This window comes from Lissotriton vulgaris, chromosome 2_2, assembly GCF_964263255.1.
Source record: "Lissotriton vulgaris chromosome 2_2, aLisVul1.2, whole genome shotgun sequence".
In the NCBI taxonomy this organism is placed as follows: domain Eukaryota; kingdom Metazoa; phylum Chordata; class Amphibia; order Caudata; family Salamandridae; genus Lissotriton; species Lissotriton vulgaris.
Window position 1 is genome coordinate 304,496,259 of NC_141688.1, and position 22,387 is coordinate 304,518,645.

Sequence of the window (22,387 nt, forward strand, 5' to 3'; positions counted from 1 at the left end):
GGCTGGAGGTTGGTCCCTGTGGATCTGCTGTTGGCCTGTCTCCTTGGTGCTTGCCGCCTGGCATTTTATGTTTTTTGCTTGCCTTTGCTGGCCTGCGGCCTTGGCTTCTGTTTACAATTGCTGCCCGCCCAGTGGTTTGGTCGGGTCGGCTTTGGTTCCTCCCTGGGTTGGTGTCTGCTTGGTGGGCTGTGGCTTGCTTTGGGCAGGCTCTCCCGGGTTTTGTGGGCTTCTTCTTGTTGCCTCTTTGCTCTGTCCTCGGGGTCTCCGGCTGTCCTGTCCGGCAGGCTTCTGTTGTCCCTGGTCAGCCCTGATGGGTGCCTGGGTTGGGGGTACGCCTGGGTTGACCCGTTGGTGTTGCCTGTTCTGGTCGCCCCTGGCTACTTGTCACTGGTGCCTTGTGGTTCTTGGGCTTCCTTTGGCTGCCTGTGGCCCTCCTGTCCCTTGGTTGCTGCCTTCTGTGGGTTCGGGTCCGCTGCATGCCTGTCTGGGTGCCTGCCTGCGGTTTTCGCTGTTGGACGCTTCTTGCTTCTTTTCCGGTGCTTTTGCTTGCCCCGCTCTTGAGGTGTCTGTCTTCCGCTGGGGTCTCCCCCTTGTTTTCCGTGGGTGGGTGGGGCGGGCTGTTGTGCCCTTCCTCTGTCCTGGTGTGCCTTGGCCTTGTTTTTCTATTCACTTGGGTGCCTTCTCGCCTGCTGCTCCGTTTCCCTCCTGTGGTGGCAGGGATTTGTTGGTCTTCCTTGGCCTCTGCCTTGGGCGGCTTTTGTTCTTCGGGTGCTCGGCCCTGCCCTAATCTCTGTGCCCTTTCCCTGCTGGTGGGTGTTGGGTGTCGGCCTCCCCTGGTGTGTGGGCCGCTTGCTGCTTCCTGCTCCTCTTTCTCTGCTTGGGGTTGCGGTTGGTTTTGCTTCGGGTCTGGGGCTTTGACCTTTTCCCTTTGGGGGCCTGTCTTTGGCCCTGTGCTCCCGTGCAGACTGATTTCGGCCTCGGGTGTCTAGGGCCTTTGCTCTCTTGTCGGACCTGGGGTGTTCCTTCTCCCCTTGTTTGAGTCTGTTTCCGCTCCCCTGTTGGGTGGTTCACCTTTTTCGGTCTCCTCTCCTTTGCTTTTCGGTGCCTGGGTTGATCCGGTGTGCTCTGGGGGGCATGGGCTCTGCCGCTGTTGGTTTTGCCTTGGCGGTCTCTGTGTTTTGCCTCCCGTTCGCTTGTTCGTTTGGGTCGCTGGTGCGCCTCTCGGCTTGGTTGTGTCGGGCTTGGTGCTGTGGGGCCTTTGTTTGCTTGGGGTCCTCTTTTGGTCCCTGCTTGGGTCCTTTCCTGGCCGTTCGTTCTCTTGGGCTTTGTCGCGGTCCTTGGCTGGTCTTCTGTCCTTTCCGGTGCTGCTTCCTTCGGCTGGCTGTGGCACTGGGTCCGTTGTGTGGGCTCTGGTCTCGCTCCCTCTGCTTCTCTGTTCTCTAGGTGGCCTGGCTGTGGTTAGCTGCTGTGCCTTTACTGTGCCCCTTTTTGGTTGGGGGGTTCTTTTTGCCTCTCCTTCCGGGTCCTGGTGGTGCTGGGTTGGGTACCTCCTGGCTGGCTGGCATGCCTGTTCTGCGGCTGGCTTTTTGGGGTTGGGCTGTTGGCCTCCTTGTTGGTCTTTCTTGTTTTTGCCCTTCGTCGTAATTTGATAGTGATCGAGTTAGCGTTAAGGTTTGCTACACGTATTTTCCTCTTATCTTGAGTATAGTTGTCAGACGCCATTTTGTATGTATCGGCGGCCATTTTAGTTGAATGCGTTGTCTCGTGGTCAGCATGCCCTTTGTCCTTCCTCTGTACCACTGACCACTCGAGTTTGCCCAGCAACAGCTTATTTTTAGTAGTGGTCAAGCTCACACATGCGCAGTTTAGATTGACCAGTCATCACTTAGGTATGTTCAGCCAAACTGACCAGTGGTGTTATAGCTCCTCCCACGATTTGGCTGAGTTCCAAAAATGACCATATATGTACCTAAAACTCTGTAACTGTGTACCGCCTATATTTTTATTCCTGTAAAACTGTATAAAAGAAGGACTTGCACCGATGTTCGGTGTGATACTTCTTGCATTACCGAAGGGTGCTGTAGGAATGTACCACCACCCCATGGGGTCTTAATAAACTTGTCTTTTGCATTTTCTAGTTTCCGTGCCAACAGTTCTTATGGTGTAGAGGGTATTCTGCGGAGTATGTAGGCCTGGAGAACCCAAATACCACAAATTGGCGACCACGAAGAGACTCATCGGCGACTCGGATGCCCGAAGGAGAGGTTGTGACGAAGGATTAGAAACTCGCCATGGACGCGTACGCTGCCACTGAGTGACCCGAGTCTTGGCACCCACTGTGTTTTTTCCTTTCCTTCTGATCTGACCTTCCAGGTGGCGCCGGTCCTCGACTGAGATCCTGCTCGTTCGAGTTGTCGTACAGTGCCGATTTGGCTGATTTGATCAAAGACCTTGGCAGTTGGAACCTGGATATCTGAGATTTTGGTAAGCTTGTGATTGGTAAGGTAGTCTGCGGACGCTTATTGTGGTTCTATGAATATGTTTTGAGTTAGCTAACATTTGATCCTACGATTTGAACTATATGTGCAGTGCACTTCACATAGGCAGGCATGTAGAGATATTTCTCTAAATTTTTTTGTGTTTGAATGGCACATTTGTGTGAAGTATATTAAGTGCCATTTTTGTGGTATCACGTTTCCGTGATACTTTTTGAACATGCCTGTTTTAAGCACACTTCGAGGAATGTGCTGTCTTGGAAATGGTACCACTTATCGATTAAATGAGGAGTACGGGAGTAAGAGTATGAGGTTAAGTGCTGGTGAAGCTGCGGAGTTGCGCAGTTTTGCTCGCAAATTTAATTTGAATAAAATAACTATGTCAGAGATTAAAAATGAAATGAGTTAGTGGTCAGAGCGAGAACAGTTGTATTTTTTGAGCGCTCTCGGAGATGAAGTTGTAGAATGATTTAGGAAATATTCGATTGATTTAGAGCCTAAGGATATATCAGTTCATCGTGAAAATATGAGTAAAGGTTTATTTGTTATTACAGATGCGGATGAATTTTTCCGACGGTTGGTCCACCTACGGGATGAGGTGTCCAGATTGCGGGAAGCACGAAAAGCAGCAGACGTGCCTGCGCCGGGGTCGATGGAATCATCCAAAGAGTGTTCTATCTTTGGAGCAGATAAGCGTTCTACAGTTCATGTTATGCCTATGCGTGAAGCCGCACCTTTGTATGTTCCCTCCAAAGGACAAGGTACCAGCGATGATAAATCGTCTGGGGATGCAAAAGGGTATTTCATATATAATTGGGTGTATACGCCTTGGAACAGGGCAGATGTTATGGCATTGAAAAAAGGTTTAACCCGATCCCCGTAAAAATCCGGCAGCTTTCTATGAAGGAGTGGAGGGGGCTATTTCTTCATGCGTTATGACGTTAGTTGATATTGACCTTTTCTTTGGGTTAATACTGTCCCCTGATATGTGGAGAGCGATTCGTAAGTTTGATGACCAAGCGATTTTGGGAGCAGATTGGACAGCTATAGCCCAAGCTGATTTAGATAGAGAGCCTGCATGTAAGCCTTGCCAATTAATTCTAGACCTACCGACAGCTATTTTGAATAAATTAAAAACGCTTGTTCCCCCTAAAAAGATTGATTGGACTATGTTAGCCTCTTGCAAACAGAAACAGGACAGGTCAGTATCTGACTTCTTTTCACGTTTCGAAGAAGCGTTTCATGATTACAGCGGGCAATTATTAACGGATGATACGGGTAGGCATTTGTTTGTTGATAAGTACATGGCTAATCTCCTCCCGGAGATTGCAAAACGATTGAAGACTAGTGAAAGTTCCTGGAAAACGGCGAGCCCTGCGTCCTTGTTAACAATGGCTCAGTATTACGAGCGGCAGGAATTAGAGGCTAAAGAAAGTACTGATAAGAAGGCGAAGGAGTTAAAGACGAAGGTGATGTTGGCTCAGGTTCGTGCTACGCAGCCAAGAGGGAACGATAGAGGCAGGCGAGGAGGGTATGGTAAGTCTTATGGTCGTACCGACATTGCTGAGAATCAATGTGCATACTGTAAAGAGTTTGGGCATTGGGCCGAAGATTGTCCGGTGCTTCGTGAGCAACGTAATCAGCGTGGTCGAGGAGGTGGAAGGACATGGAATAGTTATTCAGGAGCGAGAGGTGGAGCAAGTGATCGTGGTAGGTTTGAGGCGAAGGGTTGTGGTCAGGATGATCGTAATACTTTTGATCGACGGAATCAGTACCAGATATCGGAGGGTGAGAATGTGGAGTCTCAGGATTATGTGCACGCATAGGATTGCGTAGAATGGGGTGTGGAATTGGTTGAAGTGCCAGTAGATCAAAGAGGTCCATATGTATCAGCGGGCGTTTGGGTTCTACTGATCAGTTTTTGGTTGATACAGGAGCTACTCGTAGTGCTCTGTCTAAAAACTTGGTTCCAAGGGCTCCCCTGTCTGGCAAAACGATTACATGCATAGGGTTCGATGGAACACCCTCTCCAAGCCCACTGTCACAACCTCTTACATTTTACATTGACAGATTCTTTGGCCCGTGCCCATTCTTATTGTCGCCAAATACCCCAGACAATATTATGGGCATAGATTTGCTTAAATATTTTCGAGCAACAATACGCTGCGCTCCTGAAGGAGTGCGGGTTATTTTGAATGATAATTATCCGAATGTAGGAAGACTATGTACTATGCAAGAAATTGAAGCATTAGCCTCTCTCCCACACACGTTATACACTAGATCAGACACGGATGTGGGACAGATGCTCATTCCGCCTATTCAAATAACTGTTAAGGAGGGAGTGTCTTTGCCACGTGTACCCCAGTATAAAATATCTAGGGAAGGTGAAATTGCCCTGACGCACATTGTTCAGGATTTGATTATTGCAGGAGTAGTGGAGGAAGTTCCCTACAATGTCTGTAACAGCCCGATTCTTCCGATCCTAAAGAAAGACACTGGTGACAAAGTCTATCGATTTATTATTGATTTGAGGGAAATCAACAAAATTGTGGTGCCCCAGTACCCGGTGGTGTCTGATATCACCACCTTACTTTCTTTGGTCCCCCCCACTGCTACTACGTTTTCTGTAATTGATCTTAAAAAAAACCCTTCTTTTCCATTCCCATCCATCCCGATAGCAGATATCTATTTGGCTTCACGTTAAATAATAAATCGTATAGATTTTGTCGAGTTCCTCAGGGCTATACAGAAAGTCCTAGCATCTATAGCCAGGCTTTAAAAAGACAGCTTGATTCTTTTGATTTGCAGTCTGGAGTAGCTCTTATCCAGTATGTGGATGATATTTTACTGGCTGCAGACACATATGCACAGTGTGAGGAGAGTGCTCATGCTTTGCTCTCCTTTCTTGCTCAACACAATCATAAAGTTTCTAGGAAAAAACTACAATATTGTAGACCAAAGGTGACCTACCTCGGTCATCTTTTGTCTAAGGAGGGACGTGCATTAACATCTGATCGAATTCAAGCAATTTTAGATACACCAGTCCCCCGCACTCAGAGAGATGTGCGTGCCTTTATAGGTTTAACGTCCTTTTGTAGACAGTGGATAATGGGGTTTTCACACATCATAAAACCTTTGTTAGCATTATTGTCCGAAACTACACCGATGCCTCTTGAATGGACAGATGAATGTCAGACTGCTTTCGAACAATTGAGACAAGCTCTTTGTTCTGCACCAGTGTTAGGTACACCAGATTACACAAAGATTTTCGCGTTGTACGTACACGAGAAAGATGGGTGTGCATTGTCGGTGTTAGTGCAGACACACGGGGATAAGCAGAGGCCCTGCGCATACTTTTCGGCAATACTTGATCCTGTGGCACGAGGATTACCTGGGTGTTTCCGAGCAGTTGCAGCAACAGCAGTGGCTATACGGCAGAGTGAGGGAATAGTTTTGTCACACAAATTGTTGGTGTTAGTTCCCCATGCGGTAGATGCTTTGTTAAATCAAACGAAGACCCAGTATCTCACGAGTGCACGTTTAACAGGATATGAGCTCACACTGTTGGCACCACGCATCACACTAAAGAGATGTGCTACCCTGAACCCTGCCACTTTATTGCCGTATCCGGTTGCTGAGGGCCAGGAGGAAGAACTCCATGATTGTGTTTTCCTGACCGAATAACAAACAAAGGGTCGTGTCGACTTACAGGATACGCCACTCCCAGATGTGGATGGGGAACCCTGGGTTGATGGATCGTGTTTAAGGCTGCCAGATGGCACAACTTCTGCAGCATATGCGATCACGACACTTAAGACAGTGGTAGAAACAGCACGAATACCACAGAAATCGGCCCAAGCAGCGGAGCTAATAGCCTTGACAAGAGCCTGCGAATTGAGTGCTGGCCTATGTGTGAACATCTACACAGACAGCCGGTATGCCTTCGAAGTAGCGCATGATTTTGGCCTACTCTGGAGAGAGCGTGGGTTTTTGACTTCGCATGGAGAACACATTATGCACGGAGAACTAGTGCGTGATCTTTTGAATGCGTTACTTTGTCCAAAGAAAGTGGCGATAATCAAATTCAGTGCACATAAAAAAGTCGCTGACAAAGTGGGACAAGGTAACGCTTTTGCAGACAGTATAGCAAGACAAACAGCTATGTTACGAAATGACTCACCAATGTATGTGGTGAAATCACAGGCTGAGCGATGGCATGATGCTGGAGAGGAGATACTAGACGTTCAGAAATCAGCGTCTGAAGCAGAACTTGCAACCTGGGCAGCAGAGGGAGTGCTGGATGATGAGGGTTGTTGGCGAAGCAAAGATATGGAGAGATGGAAATTGCCTGCAGCTTACTTGCAAACGATGGTCCAAATGACACATGGATTGGCACATGTTGGAGCTCTTGCAATTACTCGATTGCTAACGCGAGTTTGGGAGCATCCTGAGATTGCCAATACGGCCAAGAAAGTAGTGCAGACCTGTCTGATATGCTTACAGCACAATCCTGCAAAAGGGACGCATACTCCGAAAGGAGGGTTTGTTCCACCTACTGCACCGTTTGAAGTACTGCAAATGGATTACATCCAGCTTGAGCGTTGTAATAACCTTAAGTATGTCTTAGTGGTGGTGTGTGCTTTCAGTAAATGGATTGAGGCCTTCCCCACGAAGGATAATACAGCGCTGACAACAGCTAAGGTCCTGCTCAAAGAGTACTTCCCTCGATACGGCGTTTGTAAATTTTTGTGGAGCGATAATGGTCCTCATTTTGTTGGGAACATTGTGGAATACGTGATGAAAGGATTGGGAATTCAGCAGAAATGTCATGCTGTGTTCCATCCTCAGTCAGCAGGTCTCGTTGAACGGTATAATGCTACTTTGAAATTGAAGCTAGCAAAGATTGTGGCATCCACGTCTTTGAAATGGCCGGATGCCCTGCCATTGGCATTATTATCTATCAGATCAGGGCCCCATTCCCGAACTGGCCTCACACCTTATGAAGTGGTGTTCGGAAGTCCTATGAATATATGGGGAGTTCCTAAGCCTCGATTGTTACATGATGTGCCTTGTATAATGATGAACGATTATTTGGCACGATTAACAAATGATTTACTTTCTATTCATCAACAGGTTCGAGAAGCGCTCCCCGACAACTCTATTGGAGAGGCTCATATTCTTCGTCCTGGGGATCATGTCATGATCCGCTCCTTCGAGAGGACAAGCAGCTTGGAACCGAGGTGGCGTGGCCCCGAGCAGGTATTGCTTGCAACTCGAACGGCTGAGCGAGTCACCAACAGGAAGCGGTGGGTACACTCTACTTACTGCCGCCGTGTCTCTCCGGATCTGGTGAGCCCAACTGTGCTGTCTGATTATCGAGACATCTTGGACGAGGAGAAGAGCCCAGCTGTGATGTCTGCTGAATCAGAGGGAGCCTTCCCGGACCACACTGTTTCTGGAAGAGAGAGATACAACTTACGACCACGATAAGCAGTTTTTTTTTTGTGCGAGACTGGTTGTTACCGCTCTGGGGTTTGTGAAACGGAAGCCGGGAATATGAAGGGGGGGGGATCTGTTCTGCCAAGTGTAGCGACACCCGTCTTGAATCTCGGAGAAGAAACCAACGGCTACCTCGGAGCTCAGCACTCATATTTTTATTTTTTTTAGTTGTGTTTTGAGACATTTTGAACTTTTAACTATGGCATCTTCTGCAGTGCGAGACAAGAGAATTCTTGGTGCAGTATTATTTGTACTGACAATTGTTGTGATAGCTGTGATAGCTTGGGTAGTAGAACTTGTGGTACCGGTACGAGAACATTTGTTGCCAACTACCCCGATTCCATCTGAACATTTTCATTTTACTCTGCCTTATCATGAAGAGCGGCACCGACAAACTTACTTGAACAACAGTTTTATTCAGATTTTGCATCACACCCACAATATGACTAACACTTCGAACTGCTGGGTATGTGGGATGTTGCCTGGACATCAAAAGAAAGGGGGCACACCACTTATCCCACTCCTGTTTTCCCATAATGGCTCTTGCAATGCCTGGTACACACTCCTATTCACTTTGCGATGGCCAACGAAAGGTGGGCTGCTTTTCCGACTCAATAAAATATGCTACAATGATCAAGATGGTTATCCGCAAGCTGAAGGAACTAAGTTTGAATGGGAGGAGTACCGCCCCGATAATGTGTCAGCACCACGTGTTTATAATAATCAAAGACTTGTAAATATGTCCAGTTCACATGTAATTACTGTTATCGATACCAAAGCTGATCTCTGTGTTCGTAATAAAGGTACAATCCCAGTCGGCAGAAGTGAATGTAACACCACTCTTACCTTTGACACTCCAAATGGCATTTCATTTATGGCCTCCCGAAATACATACTTTATATGTGGAAATAAAAATTATCATCGTCTCCCTATAGGATGGTTAGGAACATGTTATATATCTTTTGTATTACCCCCTGTGTTTATTGCCCCACCTATGTATCATAACAATTATGTTCTTTACCACAATTTCATATTGAAAAGGGTAAAGAGAGCATTAGTCCTTGAAGATATCGACCAAACTGACACTGTGTTGCAACAATATGTCGATTTTAATTTGGGTCTCTTTTCATTTGTTGGAGCTGCTTTGAATAGTCGAAAAATAAGACGGTTAACTCGTGTTGTAGAAGGTGTTCCTAATGATACCGCTTTTGCTTTAGGAAACTTAACAGAGGAACTTCAGATTACCAGAATTGTAACGCTCCAAAACAGAATGGTATTAGATGTAGTATTAGCTGATCGTGGAAGAGCATGCAGCATTATCGGAAGTAGTTGTTGTGTATACGTGCCAGATAATTCTCCTTCTGTGTATGATGCAATATCTAAACTACATAAAATTGCTGCTGAGATACATCCTGAAAATGGTACATGGACATTCTCGGGGTGGTTTTGGTCAATACTCAGTACCTGGGGTTGGAAGTTGCTGACGATTCTATGTGCAATAATTGGCATATTATTCTTTTTATGCCTTTGTATTGAGTGTGGCCCTGTATTATGCTCCATGTGCCTTTCTGCTTGTATTCCATCCAAACGAGCCTTTGCTAAACATGAACAAATGATTCATAAAGAAGTAGTGCAAATCATGTCTATTGATATTGAAGATGAGTACCCCGATTATGTCCACTATGAGGTAGCTTCAGCTAAACACTAAAAGGGTCGTCTGTCGTAATTTGATAGTGATCGAGTTAGCGTTAAGCTTTGCTACACTTATTTTCCTCTTATCTTGACTATAGTTGTCAGACGCCATTTTGTATGTATCGGCGGCCATTTTAGTTGAATGCGTTGTCTCGTGGTCAGCATGCCCTTTGTCCTTCCTCTGTACCACTGACCACTCGAGTTTGCCCAGCAACAGCTTATTTTTAGTAGTGGTCAAGCTCACACATGCGCAGTTTAGATTGACCAGTCATCACTTAGGTATGTTCAGCCAAACTGACCAGTGGTGTTATAGCTCCTCCCACGATTTGGCTGAGTTCCAAAAATGACCATATATGTACCTAAAACTCTGTAACTGTGTACCGCCTATATTTTTATTCCTGTAAAACTGTATAAAAGAAGGACTTGCACCGATGTTCGGTGTGATACTTCTTGCATTACCGAAGGGTGCTGTAGGAATGTACCACCACCCCATGGGATCTTAATAAACTTGTCTTTTGCATTTTCTAGTTTCCGTGCCAACAGTTCTTATGGTGTAGAGGGTATTCTGCGGAGTATGTAGGCCTGGAGAACCCAAATACCACACTTCTGCTTCTAGGGGTTCGCCTACGGTGGTCCCATGGTGGCCTCCTTTCTCCTCCTGGAGGTTGGCAGGCTCTTGGTTGTGGTTTCCTCCGTTCAGGTTCTGGGGTTTTGGGTTTCCCTGGTTCCTTGTGGGGCCTCTGTTCTTGTCCTTCTTGGTTGTACCCTGGTTTCTGCCGGGTCTGTTTCGGGTTGAGTTGTTTTTGCTCTCCCTGACCTCTGTTGGGCGGGTTGCTGGGCTTTGTCACAGTGTCTCCTGATTTGGGGGTGTGCCTCGGGCCTGGCCAGTTCTTGGCTCCGGGTTCTTCTCCTGGTGGGGTGACCTTTTGGTTGCTGCAGCTCTTTGGTGTCTTGGCTGGGGTTGGCCATTGGTCGGTCCTGTCCTGTGGCCTGGTCCTTCTATGGGTTTCTGGCCTCCCGGTTGCCTGTTGCTGCTGTTGTCGGCGGAGGTTGGAGGGGCCTTGCTTGAGTTTCCTGCCTCTTCTCTTCCTGGCTGTTCCTCTGGGTGGGTGCCTGTTTGCTTGTCCAGTTCTGCCCTCTTTTGCGGCTCTGCTGGTGGCTTCCCCTGTTGTGTGGGTTGGTCCTGTGGTGGGTCGTGTCTTGCCTCTGTCTTGTTCGATTCTGGGCCTTCGGCCCTGCTGCTCTGTGCGGGTTGTTCTCCTCTACTCTTGGCCGTTGGGCTGGGTTGGTCTGTTCGGTCCCAGGTTGGGTGGCTGCCTGGTGGTGCCTGGGTCTGAGGGCTTCTCCCTTGAGGTTTTCTACCTGGCCAGAAGCCCTTTCTGGCTCCGTTGTCCGTTGAGGTGTGTCTGCTTCTCCTTTAGTCGTTTGGGGGGGGGGCCTTCATTTTTGGCCCCTCTCGTTGCTTCCTTGGGGGCTTGTCTCTGCGCGCGTGCCATCCTTCTGGCTTGCCTGGGGTGGGTTCTTGTGTTTTTTGCTGGCCGTCCCCTGCTGATTTTTGGGGTGTCGGTTCTTTCCGCTTGGTTGGTGGCCTTGTCGGTGGGGCGCCCCTTCCTGCGTTTTTCTCCTTCATGTGGGTTCCTTTTGCTCCTGTGGGGTGCTGTTTTTCGGTCTGGTGCCCTTGGTGTTGGTGGGGTTCCTGAAGGCCGGGTTTTCTGCTTTGGTATTCTCCAATTAGTAAGGAATGGGCCGAGGACAGGAGAGACCTGGGGGTAATGTCCTATTACTTACTAGTAATCTTCATTACTCCTGGTCCCATTGTACTCGTCCCATTCCTTACGCCCCTCCCTTCCTCCCTGGCGGCCTGCCTTCCGGTTGTTGGCTTGGTGTTTTCTGGCTGCATGCTGGGCTGGTACCACTTATGTATTCCCAGTTGGAGGGAGTGGGTAGGGTATCCCAGCATGCTCCTTTTTCTTTTTCTCTGTCGTGGAGATGGTCATCTCCAATTAGTAAGGAATAGGACAAGGACAACGGGACCAGGAGTAATGAAGATTACCTGTAAGTAATAGGACATCATGGAAGGTGAGTGTAATACCCACATACCTAACCCTGACAACCAGTTTAATATTCACCTTATTATTATTATTAAATTTAATTTTATACAGCGCACACCTACCCGGAGGTTTCCCGGCGCTAAACAGAAAGAGAGAGAACGGGGGAGTTGCAAAAGGACTGGCTCTAAAGACAAAAGGGTCTACAGATTAAATAACCAAGTCTTGAGGTCTCTGCAGAACCTTAGATAGCAGGATTCAGAGCGTAAGGAAAGAGGTAAGGTATTCCACAGGGAAGGAGCCAAATAAGCAAATGAGCTACCGCCCATTCTGACTCTCCTAATACGAGGCACCTGATATCTATGTTGAGACGACGAACAAAGAATACGGGGGGGACAGTAGTGTTGAACCAGATTGCTTAAATAAATAGGGGCATTACCTGACTTGATACGGTGCATGCAGAGGCCTTGAACTTGGAGCGGTTTTCAATTCGGAGCCAGTGTAGGCCACACAGAGAAGCAGAGGTGGAAGAGGTTCTAGGAAGATTGCAAAGTAGCCGGACGGCCATGTTTTGAACCGTCTGAAGTTTGCGGGTCATCTCCTTACATGCACCCAGAAAAATAGCATTCCCATAATCCAGCCGGGATGTGATTAAAGCTTGGACTACGGTTCTCTGGGTGTCATGAGGCAGCATCGATATGATTCTCAACCTTGGCTCCATTACTATCAACTCGAGGACCCTGCTCCCAGCTTCTTCTCCCAGTACTTCTCCCACTTACCCACACCATACTTTCTCCACCCCCAGTTCGTCCCCCATCTCTTTGGATGAAATCACTTTGCCTGCCACCAATCCGAATCAAGGATCATCTCTGCATCCGCCTACATCGAGTCCTACTATGCTCTATGCCAATCTGCATCCCTTAGTGGATATTAAGTCTAATCTCAAGAGGGATTCTATCTCTCCCTGCAACCATTGTAAGGAGTTTATTCTGCCATCCAACACCCCTCTTCCGCAGGGTACTTCCCCTTTATCGTACTCTAGGCCAACCACTGACTGCAACAGCCTCCCTTACATTGAGGAGAAGATGGCAGACCTCAAGCAGGATTTCCTTACTGTCAAAGGTAACCTGCAGATCCTTTTACAGTTCTCTGTGAAGATGGGGAAATTTGGGAAACTTCTCCCCTCCCTGAGGACCGACCAGCCCAGTCCTCTCCTAAGGGCTAAACACATTGGGGATGAACTGTCTTCTCACATTTACCCACTTAGCCCTCTCTGGAGAGCCCTCGTCTTCTAAACTACCAGTCTAGGCACATTAGGTTTTTGCTGCAGTTGTCAGAAGGGACAATCCTATATCATACAATTGCTCGGGGTATAGCCCCTCTGACTCTACATTCAACATCCCAACTATCTCCCTTGACCCTGGTAGTGAACCCAGTGTGAGCCTAAGAACTATGAATAGGGATAACCTTCTTCAGATCACCATGTCTCACAGTGAAGTAGTCAGTACCAGCATACACATCAAATTGTTGCTTCACAACTGCAGATCTGCTGTGAAACACGCAGCAGATATTTTGCAACTCATAATCTCGCATAACTTAAAACCCTTGATCCTTACTGAAACTTGACTCAATGACTCCTCCTCTCCAGTTCTCAATATCTTATTCCCTCCTGATGTCATTATCAGATGCGATCAACCTGTTAAAACTGGGATGAGGGGGGCATTGCTTGCATACATCGCTTCAATCTTGTGCTGAAACAAACTCAAAATTCTCTGAATACCCCCTGTGAGCAACTAGTCACCGAAATCTGGAATACGATTTAGCATCAACCAGGGGACAATCTTCTCTTCTGCGTGCAAATGAGCATAACCTCTTGCTCAGACCAACACAGCCAATGGAATACCACTGGTGATCCTTTAATATGCTCCTTTAAGGCCTTCCTCTCCGACCTCTATTTCACCCAGGTCTGCAAGGGACCTACCCCCACAACAAGGGCACCACCCTCGACCTTATCATAGCTAAATACAACATCATTCAACTGACATTTTCCCCTGTGACTGGTCAGATCATCATCAACTATCCTTCCGCATACTGGAAAATGTCATGCACAAACAGGGCCAACCACTTAAAACCAAACAACTCTCTCGTAACCTGAGAGACATCAACATTAGTTATCTAAAATTTATTTGCAAGAACAGTCTCAAACTACCTAACGTGACCAATCTGGGTGACCTTACTGATCTCTAAATTAACTCTCAATCTTTTAAGGAAGATGAGAAGCACATACAACAAACGTATTTGCAATGCTTAAACCAATCACTTCAATATTCAACTTTACACCGCTAAAAACAAACCCAAAAAACTCTTCGAAATCATCAAACAGCAGGCTTACCACTCTTCCAACCCTCGCTCGGCAAACATAACAACCTTTTCTAGTGGGGTGGACTTCTCAGCACACTTCACTGAAAAGGCTAGGAAAATTAAACTTGAGCTGCAACCTACCACTCCTCATCTGAGACATCTGATTTCCCCCGCATCATCAGAGGAACCTATGGAACCTTCTGCAGCGAGTGCACCTTCTTCCACATATGTTGCGCTCCCAAAAACAACGCATCATGGAATACTTTTCTTCTACCAGATGACAAGGAGCTGCTCGAATCTTTGGCATCCTTAAAATCTTCCAATCACTTCAGCGATCCACTACCAGCCACGTTTTTTACAGATCTCAATCCAGCCATCCTCCCTCTGTGGCCCTGGATCATCCAAGAATCCCTCTTACATGGGAGGATTTAAAATCGCCTCAAGTCGGATCAAGTCACTACCATCCCAAAGAAGCCCAATGCCGACTTAGATGATCCCAAAAACTTCAGTCCGATCACCAGCATCATGACACTAGCTAAACTGCTTGAGAAATGCGTCCACACACAGCTCTGCAAACATATTGAGAAATTCAGCTCCTTGACCTGTATCAGTTGGGTTTCAGAGCGGGGCACAGTACTGAAACAGCACTAACTCCTATCACTGACGAAGTCTTGAGATCCCTTAATCAAAACGTCCCTTGTCATCTTGACCTGTCCTCAGCATTTGACACAACCAACCATGAAAACCTAATTCCTCTTCTTCAATATAGGATGGGATTTTCAGGCCCATCTTAAACTGGTTTGCCTCTTTGTTACATAACCGCACCTAAAGAATCAAAGTTAACCAATCCCTTGTAACCAGTACCCCGGTAACCACTGGAGTACCTCAAGGCACCCCACTTTCGCCCACTCTTTTCAACCTTTTTATGGAACCGCTTTCTGATATTCTGAACAGCTCTAACATCCAGTACCATATGTATGTTGATGACACACCACTACATTTGAAGATCACCTCTCCAGATGACATAAAAACTCTAAATGTTGCCCTTCTATTAACTCAACAATGGTTAAATCTTAACCATCTATTGTCAAATACCCTAAAACCTGAATTCCTTCTGACTGCCCTATCCCACCCCCCCCTACGCAACCACTCTGCACCTACCCTGGACTGGCTTAAGCATCTTACTGCACTTAGCTGCACACCGCATGTTGTTGACTCTGCTAAATCTTTAGGTATAACCTTGGACAAATCCCTAAACATGCAAGATCACCTCAGTGCAACTATTAGGGGAGCCAATCTTCAGCTCAACACCCTTAGGAAAATCAAGCCTTTTCTTCCACCTGAGGACATCCAGCCAGCTGTACAATCCCTAGTTATATCACGCCTGGAATATGTTTTATTGACCCTTGCTGGTGAGGAAATATAAATTTTTGGTCAAGTTATGTTCCCTATCGTGTACCCCACCGTCTCCATGTACTAGCTTAAAGTGCATGTAACTTCCCTCCTGTGCCAGCTATGAAGACGCAAATACATTTGCGTCCAACGTTAAAATGTCCTCTTTCAGACCCACCCAGAATGGGTTGAATAGTCCGTTCCTAAGTATGCCATGCCAACGTCTTTTTGTGGTGTACTTTACACGTTTTTCAGCTCTGGCGAAGCAGGCCCTGAATTCTGCCATCAAGCCTTTTCCGCTTTCTGACTCTGAAAGCCTCAGCCCAGGCTGTCTCTGTACCCGTGACCTCTGCCTTACTCCCTGCGCGGCTCACCGCGTTTAGCTCAGCCTGCTGCCTGCCGAGACTGAATTCAACCTTCGAGTTATCTGTTCCGCTCTCCGAAAATGCATTCCTGCCTACTAGTTTAAGTAAACATCCCCCCAGCTGCAGAGCGAAGGGCCCGGCCTTACTGTCTCCATGCAAGTAATTCATAGCCTCTGTTACCATGGCAGGCCCATGCCCCTCGCATCTCATGCAGACACTTATACGCTTATACACGCACTCACAGTCAGTATAGAATAGCTTCTGCCCCAGAGACCTTTTCCGCCCAGATAATATGGTTCCCAAACATCAGATATCAGATATGATAGAGGTACGAGTTGATCTGACATGCCAGACTTCTGTCTCTTTCCGCCATTGTAAATGTCAAGTCCCCTGCACCCTCCAGTTCCACGTCAATCACACGTCATGCAGCTGCGCGCGCATTCAGGCCTCAGATTTCTGCTGACATTGCAAGATTCTGCTTTTTGTTGCCACCCCCTTATGACACCTACTTATGACGTTTCTAGCACACACCTCTATGTTCACGCCTAGTTCACGCCTTCTAATTACGTATCATTACCACGTGTGTGTTTTATCTTGTTTCTCTCAGCTGTTACGCCTACTGTATTGGTTTCTATAATGTAACTTAAGTATATAAGCTATGTATTGTCAATAAAATATTGCTCTATCCCTTCCTGCACCCCAGTGGTGGCAGGAACAAGATATCCGGTCATGACCATTCCTTTTTAAGGAATAAAACCCCTAAGAACTCTAACACCACGGACTCTGCCTTTTTCTTTCCGATTGAGTTATTATTGATTAAGTACTTACCTGCATAGAAATTAGGACGGTAAATCAAATATTTACCACATCATTTTGGCGCCCGAACAGGGACCCCTCCCCCACCCCACGCGCCGGTTGGTGCGTTGCAAGCTCTGTCCCCTGCCATCAGTTAGACGGAAACTACGCGTACTGGCAGGATTTCCTGTATCTCCCTCTGGCCCACGGAGGCGACGAAGACTGCAATCAGCACCCAGACGAGGCGGTGAGGAGCGCGGAGGATCCCGACCAGAGCCTAGTCGAAAGAAGCAAGGTCCGAGGTGTCAAGAGGCCCACCAGTTTTCCGAAGTATCAACGTGTCGAGTCGAGTCGAGTCCGGTCCAGTTCAGTCGAGTTTTCCGAGGCCTTCTGTTTTCCGTGCTTCCCAGTGAGTACCATTGCTGGGACGTATCTAGACGGGTTTGGGTACACAAATTCGGTCTGCACTGTTTTAGACAGTGTATCTGTACTGTTTAGCAGTATATCAGTTATCCTAGTTCTTGCACTGTTCTCAGCAGTGTATCTGTGCTGTTTAGCGGTACATCCAGTATAGGGGGTAGTCATATATGTTTCAAATGTCTTTTTATGTGTTTAATGTCGTAGTATGAGTGACTGTTTTTTATGTGCATTATTGTGTTCTTGTGTAACTAGTTGTGTCTAGAATTAAGTAGCAAGGATTGAGCATTCAGTACTAAGTAAACAAGATGCCGTTTTTCAATAAGTTAAAACAGATAGGAACTAGAAAAGGGATACTAGAGGAAGAAATTCCTATCCCCCCTAGGGACACTCCTGGAAACTTCATGTATCAGAAACATGGCATAGACGCCATACTGTATCTAGATTTATGGGCCGATTATACTAAGCATCTAGACGAAAGACACAGATGGCCTGTTACCGGAACATGGGATGCCGAGTGCATCATGAAGGTAGAAGAAGCATTATGGAAAAAGAAAGCCAGACAATCTCAGAAAGACGCCATAGAATTTTGGCGTAAAGAATCACATAAACGTGCTGAAAAAGCACTCCGTAGAGAAGACAGACATAGAGAAGAATCAGATAAAGCCCGAGAAAACGAATTAGTTACTGAAGGGATTCGAGTAAAATCAGAACAAGTAGACCGCGCACGAAACAATCTTGTAAATGGTATGTACTTAGTAGCCGAAGGTACGCCTGAGGCCACTTCAGAAATGCCGAAAAATCTGCCACCACCATTGGTTCCAATTAAAGTAAAACACAGGACTACTAAAGACATCTTTCTGAATTCCTATCTAAATGATGTAGCACCCGCTTACACCAATCCACCTGCCCGCGTCCCGCCTACTGACGGTGACGGAGATGGCAACCCGCCTCCAGATCGCACCCTGCCACTACCGCAACAAGGTTCTCCCGTCCGACAGCCTGTTCTTCCACCTCCACCACTCCCCCCACCTAAAATTAATATATCAAACCCGCTTGCGCTAGATCCTACTAAAAGACAAGTTCAAGTACAGATACAGACTCCACAGAGAGATAATGCTCAAGCCTCCGCCTCAGGAGGTGCGACCGGGGGTTACCAGACCCCGCCAGCAACACACAGATTAAACCTTAGGGACATGCAGAAGCCCTTTACATTCCAATCACCCCGTCTCGACATACTCAAAGAACCGCTTCAAGTTTGCAGATACGATCCAGTACCCGGTAAAGACGATAGGATGTTGATGGCATCGCTACGTTTACGACAAGCTACAGATTACCTAGTGTTATTCGCAGGAATGAAAGAGCACCTAGATAGGATATATCATTTTGTCCGGACTGGGGAAAACCCTGAAAGTATTAAGGAGGCCATGGCACATCAGAAAGTCGACACTCAAGCATATATACTACGTTTTTTCATAAATTGCTTAATAAGAGAACGAGACAGGCCTGAGACAGAACAGGATGAAATGGATGCCCTAACAAAGTGGGGTCAAAACATAGCCGAAGGAAAGCATGATAAACAGAATTGCATAGCCAGTATGTACAGGAAAATAAGAAGAGCAGTAATAGAAGTACACGAAAATGAGAAAGAAGGAGCTTCCTCTGAGGAGGAGGAAGGATCTGGAGAACCAGAAAAGACTACAGACACGATAGCGTATGTAGGTAAAGGAACTTATCTTAGGAAAGGCATTCGTCCAGAAAGCAAGAGAGTCTTCCTCTCTGGCATAACAAAACCGAATTCTCCTGAACATCAGTTTCAAGAGACTGATAAAATGCTTCGAGAACGAATGGGGTACCATGTACTAAATTCTATGGATGAACAAGAACTAGCCCGGTCAGCTGTACTATGGGCTGACAATCCGAACATATACAATAATGACACAGTAGCGCAGACATTCCTGAACCTTTCCCCAGACGAGCAGAAATTAGCAGGTGTATACATGATTCAGCACCTCCTCACGTTATTCAGACATCAACATTCTGACCCAGGTCCCTTACACGATACATTAGAAGCACTACTCATGGATAGATGGAGAGGCCTAAGTACCAAGTTAATTCAAATAATTCTAGAACAACGGCACAGATATAACACGTTCTTAAGCTTCGAATACGTTCCCGCTCCGCCCCCAGAAAGAAAAATGTATCATATGGAGCATCTGCATGGCATTGAAAGTCAGAACCCCTTACGAGAAGTACACCCAGTCATGGGTACTGATAACGCCCTGAAACGTGTGTATGTACACACACCTCTGACCAAGTTAGAACTATTGGAAATGAAGAAACTAGTACCGTGTCACGATAAAGACCCTGCAGGTTTTCACAGAGAACTTAAAGACATGTTACTGATGGGAGATTACACATATGAAGATATTATGAAAATGTTAAAGGTACTGCTGCCCACGGGCATCTATGAGAAGCTGAAGGAAAGAGAATGGGAGGTGGGAGATAAAAAGATTGTGTGGACAGAAATAGAGGACGAGGAGAAACTTCGTACCCCTGGGCTAGGCCTTGGGGAGAAAACTAAAGCATTACCAGGTTTAATAGTACAGGTTCTGCCAAGATTACTGACAACTAGAAAGGAAGACTGGGACGCAATTTCGGCCTGTAAACAGAAACACGATGAAGATACTAGTGACTTCTATTCAAGATTCGAGAAATGTTTTATTATCAATAGTGGCCTTAAGCCAAGTAGCGAGTCGTACCCGCATCTTTTTGTATCAAAATTAGTCGAGAATTCCCTGCCACTAGTTAAGAACCGCGTGTACAAAGTTGAAAGTACTTGGCAAGCAAATACGCCATCCCAGATGTTACAGATGTTACAATACCATCAGAACAGAATTAAAGAAGAACAGGATCAGGAACAGAAACGTATGAAAGACACGAAAATGAAAATGTTAGTGGCCCAGTCGGTTCCAGCCGACGGTCAGAGAAAGGGTACGACCCAGACAGGTCACGCCGCAGCTCCCGTTAAAGGGACATGCAATTATTGCAAGCAGCCAGGTCACTACGTACATGAATGCCCAGTCCTGAAACATAATATATCGACAGGTAAAACTAAAGAAAGACCGCATCCACCTAGACAAAATCAGACTCAGCAACAGACTTCACAGAATATACAGCCCATGCAGAATACACAGCCTATGCATGTTTCACCACATGCAGCACAGACAGTAGCGGTACCACAGAGACAGTCACAGTCACAGCCACAGCCCATTGCCGCGACTCAGCAAGTCTCGCAGCAGATGTACCAGTATGCCCAATCTGATTACCCCGATTATCCACGATACACATGAAACAGCCTAGAGAGGGAGGGTGGCTTGCCTCTTATTGAAATTCCTGTAGATCAAGAGGGCCCTTATGTACACAGTCAAGTATTGGGAAAAGACAGAAAGTTTTTAATTGACACAGGGGCAAGTCGCACCACAATCAGCCATGATGAAGTCCCAGGGGCACCCCTCTCAGGCTCACAGAATGTTTCCCTTGGTTTTTCAGGACAGCCTATTGTAAATGAGGTATCGAAACCAGTCCCCCTGGCTGTGGGTCCATTATCACGTGTTACAGACTTGTTACTTACGAAATCTTGTCCAGAAAATCTGTTAGGAATAAAAACATTGAAGGCTCTAGGAGCTGTGATCTGTTGTTCTCCGGAAGGAGTTAGACTTTTCTTGAGAGACTTTAAGGGTCATTATGTATTACGAGAGTTTGATGTCAGATTGAAAAATGTACCGGATCACTTATGGGCAAAAGGCCCAACTGACGTAGGTTGTATGCACATCACACCATACCGTGTTACACTCAAACCAGGTGTTGTTCTACCCAGAATCAGACAATACAAGTTACCACCCGATGCTGTAGTGGCTTTACTGGAAATCATTGAAGAGCTCATTGCCCAAGGAGTGGTCGTAGAGACCGACTCCAATATCTGTAATTCCCCTATCATTCCGATTCTTAAACGTACTGATCCCAATGCACCGCCAGTATATCGGCTGGTGATTGATTTAAGAGAACTGAATAAATGTATTGTTCCACAGTACCCTGTGGTTCCCGACATCTCTTCCCTATTGACTGCTATTGATTCAGAAGCGACGTTCTTTACTGTAATTGACCTCAAGAACGCCTTCTTCAGTGTACCTATTGACCCAGAGAGCCAATATCTCTTCGGATTCAGTTTAAAGGGACGAAGTTTCAAATTTTCACGCGCACCTCAAGGATTCACAGAAAGCCCCAGCATCTATAGCCAAGCACTGAAAAGACAACTTGATTGTATCATAATGCCAGTTAACACTGCCTTACTGCAATACGTCGATGATCTGCTGATCACCGCACGAAGTGAGCCCGAATGTGAACAAGCATCACTGACAGTTTTACATTTTCTGGCCGACAAGGGACACAAGGTGTCTCCTTCGAAGCTACAATTCTGTGTTCAGCAAGTTGTGTACTTGGGTCACTTGCTGTCCAAAGTGGGGAGACAGCTCACTCCCGATCGCATTCAGTTAATTGTAAATATGCCACAACCCCAGACACAAAAGGAAGTGCGGGCCTTTATAGGCCTCACCTCGTACTGCAGACAATGGATTCCCCAGTATGCATTTCTAGCTAAACCACTGATTCAGTTAACAACACAGGAGGCAGCGACTTCGACTGCCCTCCCTTGGACTCAGGAACATACACAGGCTTTTGAGGAATTAAAGAAAGCTTTATGTCAAGCACCAGTTCTAGCGACACCATGTTACAGCAAACCGTTCACACTTTTTGTTACAGAACGTGATGGTACAGCATTGTCTGTCCTCACTCAAGACCAAGCAGGTTCACATAAGCCTTGCGCTTATTTTTCATGTACATTGGATTCAGTAGCCCAGGCACTCCCTGCGTGCTTGAAGTCAGTAGCAGCAACAGCACTAGCAATCAGACAGAGCGACTCAATTGTTTTAGGACATCAATTAACAGTACAAGTTCCACATTCTGTAGAGGTTCTTTTAAACAGAACTCAGACTCAGCACTTGACTATAGCACGACTGACAGGTTATGAATTGACACTATTCCAGCCACACATAGAAATCAGACGCTGCAGCATTCTGAATCCCGCAACATTGTTACCTACAATTATGACAGATCCAGCCCCGCATGATTGTATAGAGATCATTAATGCAGTAACAAAGCCTCGACGAGACTTAACAGATGTCCCACTGACAAATCCAGACCTGACACTTTACGTGGACGGTTCATGCATGAGAACAAGTACAGGAGAATTAGTGGCCGCGTA